Genomic DNA, 13,079 nt, shown 5'->3' on the forward strand with positions numbered 1-13,079 from the left:
AGGAAGGCTTTCTTATCTCTCCTTGCTATTCTTTAGAACCCTGTATTCAAATGGGTATATCTTTCTTTTTCTCCATTGGCTTTACTTTCTCTTCTTTTCTCAGTTATTTGTAAGGCCTCCTAAGACAACCATTTTGCCTTTTTACATTTCTTTTTCCTGGGGATGGTCTTAATCACTGCCTCCTGTACAATGTCATGAACGTCCATCAATAGTTCTTCAGGCACTATGTCTATCAGATCTAATCCTTTGAATCTATTTTGTCACTTTTACTGCATAATCATAAGGGATTTGATTTAGGTCATACCTGAATGCTCTAGTGATTTTCCATGCTTTCTTCAATTTCAGTCTGAATTTTGCAATAAGGAGTTAATGATCTGAGCCACAGTCAGCTCCCAGTCTTGTTTCTGCTGACTGTATAGAGCGTCTTCATTTTTGGTTGCAAAGAAAATAATCAATCTGATTTCAGTATTGAAGAAAGGCAATGCCAAAGAATGCTCAAACTACCACACAATTGCACTCATCTCACACGCTAGTAAAGTCATGCCCAAAATTCTCCAAGCCAGGCTTCAGCAATACATGAACCGTGAACTTCCAGATGTTCAAGCTGGTTTTAGAAAAGGCGGAGGAACCAGAGATCAAATTGCCAACATCCACTGGATCATGGAAAAAGCAAGAGAGTTCCAGAAAAACATCTATTTCTGCTTTATTGACTATGACAAAGCCTTTGGCTGTGTGGATCACAATAAAATGTAGAAAATTATGAAAGAGATGGGAATACCAGACCACCTGATCTGCTTCTTGAGAAACCTATATGGAGGTCAGAAAGCAACAGTTAGAACTGGACATGGAACAACAGACTGGTTCCAAATAGGAAAAGGAGTACATCAAGGTTATATATTGTCACCCTCCTTATTTGACTTATATGCAGAGTACATCATGAGAAACGTTGGGCTGGAAGAAGCACAAGCTGGAATCAAGATTGCCGGGAGAAATATCAATAACCTCAGATATGCAGATGACACCACCCTTATGGCAGAAAGTGAAGAGGAACTAAAAAGCCTCTTGATGAAAGTGAAGGAGGAGAGTGAAAAAATTGGCTTAAAGCTCAACATTCAGAAAACTAAGATCATGGTATCTGGTCCCATCACTTCATGGCAAATAGATGGGGAAACAGTGGAAACAGTGTCAGACTTTATTTTGGGGTGCTCCAAAATCACTGCAGATGGTGACTGCAGCCATGAAATTAAAAGACACTTACTCCTTGGAAGGAAAGTTATGACCAACCTAGACAGCATATTAAAAAGCAGAGATATTACTTTGCCAACAAAGGTCCATCTAGTCAAGCCTATGGTTTTTCCAGTGGTCATGTATGGATGTGAGAGTTGGACTGTGAAGAAAGCTGAGCACCGAAGAATTGATGCTTTTGAAGTGTGGTGTTCAAAAGAGAAGACTCTTGAGAGTCCCTTGGACTGCAAGGAGGCCCAACCAGTCCATCCTAAAGGAGATCAATCCGGGATGTTCATTGGAAGGACTGATGCTGAAGCTGAAACTCCAATATTTTGGCCACCTCATGCAAAGAGTTGACTCATTGGCAAAGACCCTGATGCTGGGAGGGATTGGGGGCAGGAGGAGAAGGGGACGACAGAGGATGAGATGGTTGGATGGCATCACCGACTTGATGGACATGAATTTGAGTGAACTCCGGGAGTTGGTGATGGACAGGGAGGCCTGACGTGCTGTGATTCATGGGGTCGCAAAGAGTCAGACACAACTGGGCGACTGAACTGACCTGATCTGGTGATGTCCATGTGTAGAGTCATCTCTTGTGTTGTTGGAAGAGAGTGTTTGCTGTGACCAGTGCATTCTCTTGACAAAACTCTGTTAGCTTCTGCTCTGCTTCATTTTGTCCTCCAAGCTAAATTTGCCTGTTACTCCAGGTATCTCTTGACTTCCTACTTCTGCATTTCAGTCCCGTGTGATGAAAAGGACATCTTTTTTTGGTGTTAGTTCTAGCAGGTCTTGTAGGTCATCATAGAACCATTCACTTTTAGCTCCTTTGGCATTAGTGGTTGGGGCATAGACCTGGATAACTGTGATATTGAATGGTTTGCCTTGGAAGCAAATAGAGATCATTTTGTCATTGTTGAGATTGCACACAAGGACTGCATTTCAGACTCTTTTGTTGACTATGAGTGCTACTCCAATTCTTCAAAGGGATTCTTGCCCACAGTAGTAGATATAATGATCATCTGATTTAAATTCTCCCATTCCAGTCCATTTTAGTGCACCGATTCCTAAAATGTCCATGTTCACTTTTGCCATCTCATGTTTGACCACTTCCAATTTACCTTGATTCATTGACCTAATTTTAGTCAATCCTAAAGAAATCAGTCCTGAATATGCATTGGAAGTACTGATGCTGAAGCTGAAACTCCAATACTTTGGCCACCTGATGTGAAGAACTGACTCATTGGAAAAGACCCTGATGCTGGAAAAATTGAAGGCGGGAGAAGGGGATGACAGAGGATTTGATAGTTGGATGGCATCACTGACTCTATGGATGTGAGTTTAAGTGAGCTCTAGGGATTGGTGATGGATAGGGAAGCCTGGCATGCTTCAGTCCACGGGGTCACAAAGGGTCAGACACAACTGAACGACTGAACTGAACTGAACTGATGGACCTAACATTCCAGGTTCCAATACAATATTGTTCTTTACAGCATTGGAATTTTCTTCCATCACCAGTCACATCCACAACTGGGCATTGTTTTTGCTTTGGCTCCATCTCATCATTCTTTTCAGAGTTATTTCTCTACTCCTCTCCAGTAGCATTTTTGGCACCTACTGACCTGGGGAGTTCATCTTTCAATGTCATATTTTTTCTCCTTTTCATACTGTTTATGAAGTTCTCAAGGCAAGAATACTGAAGTAGTTTGCCATTCCCTTCTCCAGTGGACCATGTTTTGTCAGAACTCTACCAGGACTCATCCATCTTGGGTGGCCCTACAGAGCATGGATCATAGTTTCATTGAGTTAGATAAAGCTGTGGTCCATGTGATCAGTTTGGTTAGTTTTCTGTGACTGTGGTTTTCTTTCTGTCTGCCCTCTGATGAACAAGGATAAGAGGCTTATGAAAGCTTCCTGATGGGAGAGACTGACTGTGGGGGAAACTGGGTCTTGTTCTAATGGGCAGGGCCATGTTCAGTAAATCTTTAATTCAATTTTCTGTTGATGGGTGGTGCTGTGTTCCCTCCCTGTTTGATCTGAGGCAAAACTGTTGACCCACCCCACCGCTGGAGTCTCTTGGACACTCACAGGCAATTCTGACTCAGGCAAGTCTGAATCAAACAATAGAATGGGAAAGACTAGAGATCTCTTCAAGAAAATTAGAGATACCAAGGGAACATTTCATGCGAAGATGGGCACAATAAAGGACAGAAATAGTATGGACCTAACAGAAGCAGAAGATATTAAAAAGAGGTAGCAAGAATACACAGAAGAACTATACAAAAATATCTTCATGACTCAGATAACCACGATGGCGTTATCACTCACCTAGAACCAGACATCCTGTAGTTCAAAGTCAAGGAGGCCTTAGAAAGTATCACTATGAACAAAGCTAGTGGAGGTGATGGAATTCCAGATGAGCTATTTCAGGTCCTAAAAGATGAAAAGGTGAAAGTGCTGTACTCAATATGCCAGCAAATTTGGAAAACTCAGCAGTGGCCAGTTCAGTTCAGTCGCTCAGTCGTGTCCGACTCTCCACAACCCCATGAATCACAGCACGCCAGGCCTCCCTGTCCATCACCAACTCCCGGAGTTCACTCAAACTCATGTCCACAGAGTCGGTGATGCCATCCAGCCATCTCATCCTCGGTCGTCCACTTCTCCTCCCGCCCCCAACCTTTCCCAGCATCAGAGACTTTTCCAGTGAGTCAACTCATCGCATGAGGTGGGCAAAGTATTGGAGTTTCAGCTTTAGCATCAGTCCTTCCAATGAACACCCAGGATCGATCTCCCTTAGAATGGACTGGTTGGATCTCCCTGAGGTACAAGGGACTCTCCAGAGACTTCTCCAACACCACAGTTCAAAAGCATCAATTCTTCGGCGATCAGCTTTCTTCACAGTCCAACTCTCACATCCATACATGACCACGGGAAAAACCATAGCCTTGACTAGATGGACCTTTGTTGGCAAAGTAATGTCTCTGCTTTTTAATATATTATCAAGGTTGGTCATAACTTTCCTTCCAAGGAGTAAGCATCTTCTAATTTCATGGCTGCAATCAGCATCTGCAGTGATTTTGGAGCCCAAAAAAATAAAGTCTGACACTGTTTCCACTGTTTTTCCATCTATTTCCCATGGGACCAGTCTGATGGTGAAAAGACTCTGATGCTGGGGAAGATCAAAGGCAGGGGGAGAAGGAGATGATAGAGGATGAGATGGTTGGATGGCATCACTGACTCAATGGATATGAGTTTGAGCAAACTCCAGGAGTTGGTGATGGACAGGGAAGCCTGGCATGCTGCAGTCCATGGGATCACAAAGAGTCAGACATGACTGAGTGACTGAACTGAACTGGCACTTAAGATTCTGACTCTGAGAGTAAGCTCCCTAGGGAAGTAGCATCCCTTACAAAATGTTGCTTTAAGTATTTATTTATGTCTTGGGCTACCATTAAATACAAATGGATAGTATAAAGATTTAAGCATGCAAAAATAAAGTCTGACACTGTTTCCACTGTTTTTCCATCTATTTCCCATGGGACCAGATGCCATGATCTTTGTTTTCTGAATGTTGAGCTTCAAGCCAACCTTTTCACTCTCCTCTTTCACTTTCATCAAGAGGCTCTTTAGTTCTTCTTCACTTTCTGCCATAAGGGTGGTGTCATCTGCATATCTGAGGTTATTGATATTTCTCCCAGCAATCTTGATTCCAGCTTGTGCTTCTTCCAGCCCAGCATTCCTCATGATGTACTCTGCATATAAGTTAAATAAGCAAGGTGACAATATACAGCCTTGACGCACTCCTTTTCCTATTTGGAACCAGTCTGTTGTTCCATGTACAGTTCTGACTGTTGCTTCCTGACCTGCATACAAGTTTCTCAAGAGGCAGGTCAGATGGTCTGGTATTCCCATCTCTTTCAGAATTCTCCACAGTGGCCACAGGACTGGAAAAGGTCAGTTTTCATTCCAATCCCAAAGAAAGGCAATGCCAAAAAATGTTCAAACTACCACAGAATTGCACAGATCTCACATGCTAGCAAAGTAAAGCTCAAAATTCTCTAAGACAGGCTTCAACAGTATGTGAACCAAGAACTTCCTGATGTTCAAGCTGGATTTAGAAAAGGCAGAGGAACAAGAGATCAAATTGCCAACATCTGTCGTATCACAGAAAAAGTAAGAGAGTTCCAGAAAAACATCTACTTCTGCTTAATTTACTATGCCAAAGACTTTGACTGTGTGGCTCACAACAAACTTAGGAAAATTCTTCAAGACAGGGGAATACCAGACCACCTGACCTGCCTCCTGAGAAACCTGTATGCAGGTCAAGAAGCAACAGTTAGAACGGGACATGGAACAATGGACTGGTCCCAAATTGGGAAAGGAGTACTTCAAGGCTGTATATTGTCACCCTGCTTATTGAACTCATATGCTCAATCGCATGAGTACATCATACGAAATGCTGAGCTTGATGAAACACAAGCTTCTGGAATCAAGACTGCCAGGAGAAATATCAATAACCTCAGATATGCAGATAATACTACCCTTATGGCAGAAATCATAGAGGAACTAAAGAGCCTCTTGATGAAAGTGAAAGAGGAGAGTGAAAAATCTGGCTTAAAACTCAGCATTCAAAAAACAAAGATCATGGCATTTGATCCCATCACTTAATGACAAATAGATGGAGAAACAATGGAAACAGTGAGAGACTTCATTTTTTAGGGCTCCAAAGTCACTGCAGATATGAAATTAAAAGACGATTGCTCCTTTGAAGAAAAACTATAACCAACCTAAACAGCATATTAAAAAGCAGAGATATTACTTTGCTGACAACAGTCCGTCTATTCAAAGCTATTTTTTTCCCACTAGTCATGTATGGATGTGAGAGTTGGACCATAAGGAATGTTGAGCGCCAAAGAATTGATGTTTTTTTTTACTTGATTATTTTGAACTGTGGTGTTAGAGAAGACTCTTGAGAGTCCCTTGGACAGAAAGGAGATCAAACCAGTCAATCCTAAAGGAAATCAGTCTTGAATATCCATTGGAAGGATTGATGCTGCAGCTGAAACTCCAATACTTTGGCCACCTGATATGAAGAACTGATTCATTGGAAAAGACTCTGATGCTGGGGAAGATCAAAGGCAGGGGGAGAAGGAGATGATAGAGGATGAGATGGTTGGATGGCATCACTGACTCAATGGATATGAGTTTGAGCAAACTCCAGGAGTTGGTGATGGACAGGGAAGCCTGGCATGCTGCAGTCCATGGGATCACAAAGAGTCAGACATGACTGAGTGACTGAACTGAACTGGCACTTAAGATTCTGACTCTGAGAGTAAGCTCCCTAGGGAAGTAGCATCCCTTACAAAATGTTGCTTTAAGTATTTATTTATGTCTTGAGCTACTATTAAATACAAATGGATAGTATAAAGATTTAAGCATGCAAAAATTAATTTAACACTATAGTATGATAGTAAGTCATGTAAAATTATTTTATATGATATAGTTTGAAAGTGTTTCATAGAACACTCATTCCTAGTGGAAAAGAAATGACAGTTGAAGGAGCACTTTCATTAGTCATGAAATTAAGTTCTACTTTCAACAAGATTTTCATAGAAATGTGAAGAAAGTAACCAAGGCACCTTGATTACTAAAACAGATCTGGAAATTCTTATTTACCTGCCTTCCATTTATCAGTACAAATGTCTGTGAAGCAAATAGAGATTAAGGTTCTAGTGATTCTGCTGTTCTCCAAAGAGGACAATTTTGCTGTTGTCTTCAAGCTGATTTCTTGCCATTATCTCCAGCATCATGTTCATTCTGATGTTATGAAAGGCAAGTATATACACTTATAAAATTCCATTATTCAATACATGTTGATATATGCACACTCTATTGCCAGAAATACAGTAGACACTAAATTTGTATTTACCTACTGAATGAATAAATGAATGACTAGATGTGGTAGGTACTCTACAGGACTCTAAGAAGAATGCTTAGATAAATATGATTTACTGTATATTAGATATTTAAGATATGCTTTTTAATATCTTTACATCTCTAAATTAGAATGCTTCTTATAGTCAATAGTCTTAAAATCATGATAGGCAATGTGTCTCTTTCTTTTTTATATAATTTTAGGATTTTATTTTGTTTTTTAAATTTATTTTAATTGGAAGCTAATTACTTTACGATATTGTGGTGGTTTTTGCCATACATTCACATGAATCAGTCATGGGTGCACATGTGTTCCCCACCCTGACTCTCCCTCCCACCTCCCTCCCCATCCCATCCCTCAGGGTCATCCCAGTGCACCAGCCCTGAGCCCCCTGTCTCATAAATCAAACCTGGACTGCCAATCTATTTCATATATGATAATATACATGTTTCAATGCTATTCTCTCAAATCATCCCACCCTTGCCTTCTCCCACAGAGTCCAAAAGTCTGTTCTTTACATCTGTGTCTCTTTTGCTGTCTCACATATAGGGTCATCATTACCATCTTTCTAAATTCCATATATATACGTTATTATACTGCATTGGTGTTTTTCTTTCTGACTTACTTCACTCTGTATAATAGGCTCCAGTTTCATCCAGCTCATTAAAATTGATTCAAATGCATTATTTTTAATAGTTGGGTAATATTCCATTGTGTATATGTACCACGGCTTTCTTATCCATTCGTCTGCTGATGGACATCTAGGTTACTTCCATGTCTGGCTTTTGTAAACAATGCTGCGATGAACACTGGGATACTTGTGTCTCTCTCAATTCTGGTTTCCTCCGTGTGTATGCCCAGCAGTGGGATTGCTGGGTCGTATGGCAGTTCTATTTCCAGTTTTTTAAGGAATCTCCACACTGTTCTCCACAGTGGCTGTAGTAGTTTTCATTCCCACCAACAGTGTAAGAGAGTTTCTTTTTCTCCACACCCTCTCCAGCATGTATTGTCTGTAGACTTTTTGATAGCAACCATTCTGACCGGTGTGAGATGGTACCTCATTGTGGTTTTGATTTGCATTTCACTGATAATGAGTGATGTTGAGCATCTTTTCCTGTGTATGTTAGCCATCTGTATGTCTTCTTTGGAGAAATGTCTGTTTAGTTCTTTGGCCCATTTTTTGATTGGGTCGTTTATTTTTCTGGAATTGAGTTGCAGGAGTTGCTTGTATATTTTTGAGATTAATTCTTTGTCAGTTGCTTCATTTGCTATTATTTTCTCCCATTCTGAAGGCTGTCTTTTCACCTTGCTTATAGTTTCCTTCGTTGTGCAAAAGCTTTTAAGTTTAATTAGGTCCCATTTGTTTATTTTTGCTTTTATTTACATTACTCTGGGAGGTGGGTCATAGGGGATCCTCTTGTGATTTGTGTCAGAGAGTGTTTTGACTATGTTTTCCTCTAGGAGTTTTATAGTTTCTGGTCTTACATTTAGATCTTTAATCCATTTTGAATTTATTTTTGTGTATGGTGTTAGAAAGTGTTCTAGTTTCATTCTTCTACAAGTGGTTGACCAGTTTTCCCAGCACCATTTGTTAAAGAGATTGTCTTTTCTCTATTGTATATTCTTGCCTCCTTTGTCAAAGATAAGGTGTCCATAGGTGTGTGGATTTATCTCTGGGCTTTCTATTTTGTTCCATTGATCTATATTTCTGTCTTTGTGCCAGTACCATACTGCCATACTGTCTTGATAGCTATTACTTTGTAGTATAGTCTAAAGTCAGGCAGGTTGATTCCTCCAATTCCATTCTTCTTTCTCAAGATTGCTTTGGTTATTTGAGGATTTTTGTATTTCCATACAAATTGTGAAATTATTTGTTTTAGTTCTGTGAAAAATACTGTTGGTAGCTTGATAGGGATTGCATTGAATCTATAGATTGTTTTTTGGGTAGTATATTCATTTTCACTATATTGATTCTTCTGATCCATGAACATGGTATATTTCTATTTGGGCCATCTTTGATTTATTTTACCAATGTTTTATAGTTTTCTATATATAGGTCTTTTGTTTCTTTAGGTAGACTTATTCCTATGTATTTTGTTCTTTTCGTTGCAATGGTGAATGGAATGGTTTCCTTAATTTCTCTTTTTGTTTTCTCATTGTTAGTGTATAGGAATGCAAGGGATTTCTGTGTGTTAATTTTATATCCTGCAACTTTACTATATTCATTGATTTGCTCTAGTAATTTTCTGGTGAAGTCTTTAGGGTTTTCTATGTAGTGGGTCATGTCATCTGCAAACAGTGAGAGTTTTACTTCTTCTTTTCCAATCTGGATTCCTTTTATTTCTTTTTCTTCTCTGATTGCTATGGCTAAAACTTCCAAAACTATGTTGAATAGTAGTGGTGAGAGTGGGCATCCTTGTCTTGTTCCTGACTTTAGGGGAAATGCTTTCAATTTTTTGCCATTGAGGACAATGTTTGCTGTGGGTTTATTATATATGGCTTTTAATATGTTGAGGTATGTTCCTTCTATGCCTGCTTTCTGGAGGGTTTTTTATCATAAACGGATGTTGAATTTTGTCAAAGGCTTTCTCTGCATCTATTGAGCTAATCATAAGGTTTTTATCCTTCAATTTGTCAGTGTGGTGTATCACATTGATTGATTTGTGAATATTGATGAATCCTTGCATCCCTGGGATAAAGCCCACTTGGTCATGATGTATGATCTTTTTAATATGTTGGATTCTGTTTGCTAGAATTTTGTTAAGAATTTTTGCATATATGTTCATCAGTGATATTGGCCTGTAGTAATGTGTCTCTTTCTTGATTATTAGTGATTAAAGTCGCTCAGTTGTGTCTGACTCTTTGCGACCCTGTGGACTGTAGCCTACCAGGCTTCTCCATCCATGGGATTCTCCAGGCAAGAATACTGGAGTGGGTTACCATTTCCTTCTCCAGGGGATCTTCCTGACCCAGAGATCGAACCTGGGTCTCCCGCATTGGAGGCAGATGCTTTAACCTCTGAGCCACCAGGGAAGCCGTCTCTTAATGGTACACAAATTAACGATACAACTTACAATTGAGGCTCTTTGATTTGATTATTTTTTTGGTCAAATATCTGACAGAACATGGCTTGTACAAAAATCTTGGACTTGTAAATATAGAAGAAAGCTTAGAGGGCATCTTGTTTAACCTCTCTTGTTTAATAGACATCAAAACTGAAACCCTAGGAGATCAAGGCCCAAATAATTAGCTATTTCATAGAAATGCTGAAACTAAAATAGAGTTTTCCTGACTCTTGACTGAATACATCATATCACATTACTTGACATGATAAAAATTTCATAAATAATCCCAATCTGCACTGACATTTTTTTCTTTTGGTTAAAAAACTATTTGGTTTTTCAAAGCCTGTTGGTTTTTATCAAAGGTATCAGAACTTACACATTTCAATGAGTTTTTCTTCAAAGTAAGCACCTTTGAAAATTAGACGCTTTTATTCTATTGATATCATAGCACAAAACATCTCTGGGATTTGATGTCATCTTCAGAGAAAGTTTATCTATTAGAAAAGAAATCAACCTTCTTACTTAGAACAGTAGTATTGTTACTTCCTAGAGGGCATTTCAGAAATTTGAAGAAGATTGTAACAACAGTGACATTGCCACTACCTTTTAGTGGATATAAGTTAGGGACAAGCTTTGTGCCTAATTTTTATTGAAAGCTCCCTACTTTTTCATCCCCTACTCCTTTAGTCTCTGTAAAAAGCCTCATATGCCACCTGCTGCAGACATCCCAGCCCAGGTTGACATCCCAGCTTGTACTTCCACACCCTACAGGGAATATATCCACAGAAGAGTCTGTCCATGCCCTCCAGGCAGGGAATTCTAGAATTCTGGGTATGAAGGGAAGATGGTCAAGAAAAGGGGGGCAGCTAGATGGTTGTATTCCTTGGATTCCAAGGACTCTTTGCTCTTTTGGGGTCAGAATAGGGTCCTGGGCTGCCTGAGCAGTACTGGTCATGCTTCCCCGCAGGCACAGTCCAGCACAACCAAGCAGGGCCTATGTCCTAACAACTCCCAAATGTTCTGCCAACTAAATCACAACAAATATAAACTGGTTCATAAAATTCCTTAAAAGTCTTTATAAAATGTTAGTCAAAAAGCCCAATCTTCTAGAAGGACTTTATTTGGGAAAAAGAAGCTTATTTGGAATAAAGAGTTTGTCATAAAACTTATTGACTAGTTTATTCACTGTACACACTCTGTCTGCCAATTTCAACTATTCAGTTGTCCATACAATAGTGCAGTTAGCAAGAAGCAAACAAACTATTTGCAAACAGGTAATAGATGAATATTTGAAAGTCTTTTAACAGACTTAAAACCACATTAGTAGGTAACCCAAAAATCTCACTGAATTTCATTAATTAGAGTTGTTTTAAAATATCCCATATTATTGCTTACTTATATATACATACTCTAAATTTTTTTTTAGTGCAATGATAAAAATAACATATCAACATTATTTTTGGGTTACCTACTACTTTGCAAACTTACTCTGTTACTGCCCCTCTAATTCTACCACACGATTTCTTTTGAGGTCCTTACATCACATTCCTATTTGTTTTCAATGTATCATCTGCTCCCCTTGCCTATGGAAAGCTAAAACCTCCAGGGCCTTTGTACTGGAACCTGATGTGGCCTCCACAGACCACAGGACCACAAGGCAGGAACTATTGTGCCATCTCATTTTTATTTCTCCTACATCAGAACACTGAGAATGATTTGTGTACTACACTTAAAGGTATTAAGCCCAGCATGTTATTTGCCATATTACATGTTCTCATGACTCCTGTGATTTATCTTGGCATGTTACCTTTATTTCAAGTAAGCTGTTTCCCTTTCTCTTATATACATAACACTGAACATCTGCAAATGGGAAGAAATGAGGGAGGTAGACTCCAGCCAGAAGCCAGGCCATCCCTACCACTCAGTTCCCAACATCCCAATAGGCTTTCTTTTGCACATGAGTATGACCTAGGAATCCCTCACCCCCTTCCAGGAATCACTCTGTGATCCAAAGAGGAGGAAAGGCTTTGAGAGAATACAGTAAACAGTTTACCAATTTAACAAGATTTGAAATTTCAATTCAAATGATTTGAAAGGGTATTCAAAAGTGGGAACTGATCATCTGTGTTTGAAAACTAAAACAAGTATAGATCAGAAGTACAAAGGGAAGCAAACCATAAATACAAAATTAATGTTACTCTGTAGCCAACTAAGCCCACCATGCTTTTTTCCCCATGGGAGCCCAGAGTGCAATGGCCTCAAGCAGCAACCTCCACAGTGGTGCATGTTGCCGGTATAGCTTTCCCTAAGTGACCTGAGAGACAAATTTCTCCAGTGAACGTGCATGTCTGATCTTGTGCTGTCCCAAATCTAGGCTTCAGATATGTATGTGGGGTACCTTTGGAAAGCCCTAGGCACAGTGGCCAAGGTCTACTTTGGCCAAGTCAACATGTCCATCCACAGCAAGCTGAAGAACAAGGAGCATGTGATTGAGACCCTGCTCAAGACCAAGCTCAAGTTTCCTGGCTGCCAGAGGATCCACATCTCCAACAAGTGAGGATTTACTAAGTTTAATGCAAAAGAATTTAAGGACATGGTGGCAGAAAAAGGACTCATCCCAGACGGCTGAGGAATCAAATACATTCCTAATAGTGGCGCCAGGATAAATGGTGGGCCCCAAACTCATAAGAAACTTGGTGCTATTCCCTCCTTACTCACACCCAACATTAAGTCATATCTTCCTATCCAAAAAACAAGTAATGTTAAAGACAAACATTTGAGCATACTCCAAGAGATAGTGAAGGACAGGGAAGCCTGGCATGCTGTAGTTCATGGGATTGCAGAGAGTCAGA

At 39.7% G+C, this 13,079-nt stretch overlaps 1 protein-coding gene and 1 pseudogene across 1 annotated transcript in view; one reads left to right on the plus strand and one right to left on the minus strand.

The window, feature by feature from the left end:
• Positions 1-13,079, minus strand: part of KCNAB1 (potassium voltage-gated channel subfamily A regulatory beta subunit 1) — a 450,018-nt gene that overhangs the window by 402,407 nt on the left and 34,532 nt on the right. The window lies entirely within an intron of this gene.
• On the plus strand, positions 12,427-12,554 carry LOC129553706 (small nucleolar RNA SNORA70; annotated as a pseudogene).

Source organism: Moschus berezovskii, chromosome 1, assembly GCF_049115385.1.
Source record: "Moschus berezovskii isolate FMDL1 chromosome 1, NW_MosBer_1.0, whole genome shotgun sequence".
Taxonomy (NCBI): Eukaryota; Metazoa; Chordata; class Mammalia; order Artiodactyla; family Moschidae; genus Moschus; species Moschus berezovskii.